Genomic DNA, 5,123 nt, shown 5'->3' on the forward strand with positions numbered 1-5,123 from the left:
CTCAGTAATTGTGGCACATGGGCTTAGTTGCTCCGTGGCAGGTCTGATCTTCCCGAACCAAGGCTCAAACCCATGTCCCGTGCATTAGCAGGTGGATTCTTAACTACTGTGCCACCAGGGAAGCCCCCACTGAATTTCTAATAGAAATAAAAGGAGATTTCCAATCCAACACATGATAATAAAATTGCAGAACACCAAAGACAGACTAGATCGTAAAAGCAGAGAGAAAGGTCAGATAACTTCAAAGCTGCAACATTAGACTGATAGCCAACTTCTTAAGAGCAACAATAAAGGTAAGAAGATAATGGTACAGGACTTCCCTGGTGGCGCAGTGGTTAAGAATCTGCCTGCCAATGCAGGGGACATGGGTTCAAGCCCTGGTCCGGGAAGATCCCACATGCCTCAGAGCAATTAAGCCCGTGCACCACAACTACTGAAGCTTGCGTGCCTGGAGCCCGTGCTCTGCAACAAGAGAAGCCATCGCAATAAGCCGGCGCACTGCAAACAAGAGTAGCCTCCGCTCGCCGCAACTAGAGAAAGCCCACGTGCAGCAACAAAGACCCAACGCAGCCAAAAATTTAAAAATAAAATAAGAAGATAATGAAACAATACTTCCAATGTGTTGAGAGGAAATTACAATCAACTTAGAATTCTATACCCACTGAAAATCTATAAAGAACGAAGGTGAAAAAGAAGGAATCTCAAACAAATGAAAAGGAGGGTAGAGCGGTAAAAGGTAAAATAATTAACCACATAGGGACTATCTATTTTATCTAATCTATTGACTACATAAAACTATCGTAAGTTTCTAAGGCATTAAAAAACTAACAAAAGGGTATCTGCTGCCATCTGGCCCCAGGGACCGCAGTATAGGTCTAACCATGGCTCTGTGCTACCCTGTGGCCATGGGCTCAACAAGGGCCAGAAGGTGACCAAGATCATGACCCAGCCAAGACACAGCTGTGGCCTTGGGCACCTCATCAAGCACACCGAGTTCCCTCAGGACGTGATCCAAGAGGTGTGCAGCTTTGCCCTAAATGAGCAACATGACACGGAGATGTTCAAGGTCTCCAAGGACAAGCAGGCCCTCGAGTTTATCCAGAAAACATTAGGGACACGTATCTGTGCCAAGAGGAAAGCAAGAGAACTGAGCAATGTCCTGGCCACCATGAGGAAAGCAGTTGCCAAGAAACTGAGGCCCCTCCCTGCTCTGTGCATAAGAAAAACTGTACAGGAAAAAAAACCCCAAACAAACAAACAAACAAAACAACAAAACCCAACCTCAGTTAAGGTAGAACTAAAATATACAACCCAGTAATGTAAGTCAGAAAGTGGGTGATTGGAATTAAAGTGTTTTCAGGTTCTCACAGTGTTTGGAAAAGGCAAAAGGGTAATGATTTACTTTGGACTTTGATGAGTTAAGTACTCATAACAAATTTTTAGATCAAGCACTAAAAGTCTAGGAATAAAATATTTAGCTTCTAAACTAATGGGGGGGGGAATGTAGTGATAAAAAGTTAGCAATCAAAACAAAGTTAAGAGGGCAGAGAAAAAATAATCATAAAAAGGGGAACTAAATAGCTAAAAAAAAAATCAGTAATTGCAATAAGTATAATGCGATAGATGCTGCAGTTAAAAGCTTGTCAGAGCAGTGAAAAATCCAGCTCTATACACTTTTTGAAAAACCCATCTAGAATATAAGGATACAGAAAGGTTGAAATCAAAAGAATGGAAAAGACACACTAAGCAAATACAAAGTAAAAGAAAGCTGACATAACTACGTAAGTAACAAAGTAACAAGATAAAATGTACTTGAAAGCAAAAAATATTATTAGATACGAAAAGTTCACTACATAATGATGAAAGCTATACTACAAAAACTGACAGACTAAAAGACACGACTGAAAAATCCATCATCATAACGGGAGACAGTAATATCCTCAAGTGATCAATAAACCAAACAGGCAACAAAAGAAAACAAAATCAGTAAGGATTTATGAAATTTGAATAGCACAATTACCAAGCTTAATTTAATGGACACATTAAATTAATATAAATTTAAATTTAATTAATTAAATTAAATTAAAAACTGCCAAAGCAACATTCCAAAACATTACAAGGACAGCACAGAAAGGAAAATGATATACCAAGTTCACTCACGAACATAGGTGCAAATATCCTAAGTAAACTATTAGCAAACTGAATTCAGCAGTGTTTAAAAGGATAATACACTATTCCCAAGTTGGATTTACTCCAGGAATGTCTTGTAGACTGAATATTAAGAAGTCAATTAATTATTCATTTTCCTAGGTATAACATATTATGTTTTAATAGGAAAAAGTCCTCATATTTATGAGCTGCATACTGAAGTATGTCATCATATTTGCAGGTTATCTTTAAATGGTTAAGAAAAAAAAAATACAGGGAATTCCCTGGCGGTCCAGTGTTTAGGACTCAGAGCTCTCACTGCCCAGGACCTGGGTTCAATCCCTGGTCGGGGAATTAAGACACCATAAGCCGTGTGACATGGTCAAAAATAAATAAATAAATAATAAAATAAAATGTGTGGACTCAAAGTTATCAAAAGAAAAGAAAGAAAAAAATATACAGCCCACTCAAAAAAAGTATATATAAATATACTCAAAAAAAGAAAGAAAAAATATACAGCCCACTCAAAAAAAGTATATATAAATAAAAAAATAAAAAAGAAAGAAAAAAATATACAGCCCACTCAAAAAAAGTATATATAAATAAAAAAATATATAGCCCACTCAAAAAAAGTATATATTATTTATATATACATAGATAAAGCAAAAATAGTAAAATGTTCACAATTTTTGTGCCTAAATCATAGGTATATGTGTGTTCACTGTACTATCCTTTCAACTTTTATGTACATTGGAAATTTTTCATAATGCAAAGTTATGAAAAAGGAAAACCAAGTAATGAAATGTACCACGTTAGCTGAGTAAGGGGAAAAAGTCTTTGACAAAATTGAACATACATACATGATTTTAAAAAAGAAAAACTATTAGCAAACATAATGGTGAGGGCTTCCCTGGTGGCTCAATGGTTAAAAATCTGCCTGCCAATTCAGGAGACAAGGGTTCAAGCCCTTGGGAAGATCCCACAAGCCGCGGAGCAACTAAGCCTGCGAGCCACAACTGCTGAGCCCGCGTACCACAACTACTGAAGCCCGCACGCCTAGAGCCCGTGCTCCGCAACAAGAGAAGCTACCACAATGCGAAGCTCGGGTACCGCAACAAAGAGTAGCCCTAGCTTGCCGCAACTAGAGAAAGCCTGTGTGCAGCAACGAAGACCCAATGCAGCCAAAAATAAATAAAATAAATAAATTTATATTTAAAAAAGAGAGAATTTAGCAAGCAAGTGTATTAGAAACAAAATCAATAAATGAAAATCAAGCTCATTTCTATACACCAGCTACTAATAGATTAAAAATATGAAGTACCCAGGAATAAATCTAACAAAAGGTGCACCAGATCTCTATGGGGAAAAATTATAAAGCTTTATTAAGAGATATTAAAGAATACCAAAATAAACAGAGGGCTTTGCTATGTTCATAGACTGTAAGATTTGCATTAATAAAAATGTCAGATGTCCTCAAATAGATCTATAGATTCAATGCAATCCCATTCCACAGATGAATTTAAACCTTTTTTTAAGAGGAAGGAAATTCTAACATATGGTACAACATGGATGAAGCTCAAAGACTTTATGTTAAATTAAATAAGCCAGACACAAAAGGACAAATAATGTATGATTCCACTTATATAAGGCACTGGAGTAGTAAAATTCACAGAGGAAGTGGAATCATGTCTTCCAGGATCTGGGGTGGGGAGGAGAGAATGAAGAGTTAGTATTAATGAGTACAGAGTTTCATTTGGAAGATAAAAAAGTTCTGGAGATGGATGGTGGTGATGTTGCACAACAACATGACTGAACTTGATGCCACTGCACCGTACACATAAAGATAGTTAAAATGGTAAATATCATGTGTATTTTACCACAACAAAAAATGGTTAATCCAAAATTCCAGATAATATTCATCTCTGGGAGGAAGAGAGGAGATGCAATTGGAGAGAAGTAGGCATGGGTCTTGACAATGTTCTATCTTGGCCTGGTAATAGATTCACCAGTATTCATTGCTGTTGTTTAAACTAAACATATATATTTTCACACCTGATTTTGTATGCATGCCATATTTCTCTTAAAATTTTAAGCACATATATACATATAAATATAAGGAAAATAAATGTATGTGGTAAACCTGTAATGAAAAGCAAGGGAATTTATAAACACAAATTCAAGATAATGGTTCCCTCTGAGGGAGAGGGAAGGAAAGGGATCTGGGAGGGGACCCTAGGGGACTTCAGAGATCACGATGATGTTTTGCTTTGTTTCCTAAAACTGAGTGGTGAGGTATACACAGGAGTCTGTTGCATCACGATTCTTTTCTCCTCACACATATTTTTCAAATATTCTTTTAAATGTATTCAGTGTTTAATAAATGTAATTTTTACAGAGATCCCTAACAATATATATTTTAGAGTTTTGGCTTTATTTGTAAGCCTGGCACAGTGTCAAACACTGAGGCCAGCTACTTAATTAGATTTGTCTGGGCTACTTCTTTCCTAATACCTTTGTGGTTCCGTGGTCTAAAGAAGTACTTGTGATGTGATGAACAGACAACTTTAGTATATAATAAACCATAACTCTCCTTTATGCAAGTGGTTAAAAGGAGAACGTGCCCTCCTTTGGGGTATATTAAAGTTTTGCTGCAGCTCTTCCAGTTCCTTGCAGGGTAGAAATTGGGCCACTATGTCCCTTGGCTGCATTCATCCCGTTAGCTTTCTCTGCCTTTTTCCCCAACATCAGCAAAGAAATAATACATAAAATACAACCACATAAAAGATCCTGTCATTTTTGACAAAGGAAACATTTTTCCAGGATACAGTACCAAGCATCTTCACTATTATATTAGAAAGTGAGTAAGGCTAATTATGGGGGCCCAGAGGGCTGTTTGGCAGAGCCCTCATAGCCACAAAGAACCCCAAATTTAGATCTTGGACCTCATCTCCAAATGAGATTACAATACAGTCACA

The 5,123-nt window shown here is 37.0% G+C and overlaps 1 pseudogene; it reads left to right on the forward strand.

Moving 5' to 3' along the window:
* The first annotated feature begins 881 nt into the window (after positions 1–881).
* Positions 882–1,455, forward strand: LOC103020879 (60S ribosomal protein L36-like; annotated as a pseudogene).
* The last annotated feature ends 3,668 nt before the right edge of the window (positions 1,456–5,123 follow it).

The sequence above is a fragment of the Balaenoptera acutorostrata genome, chromosome 20 (genome assembly GCF_949987535.1).
Source record: "Balaenoptera acutorostrata chromosome 20, mBalAcu1.1, whole genome shotgun sequence".
In the NCBI taxonomy this organism is placed as follows: Eukaryota; Metazoa; Chordata; class Mammalia; order Artiodactyla; family Balaenopteridae; genus Balaenoptera; species Balaenoptera acutorostrata.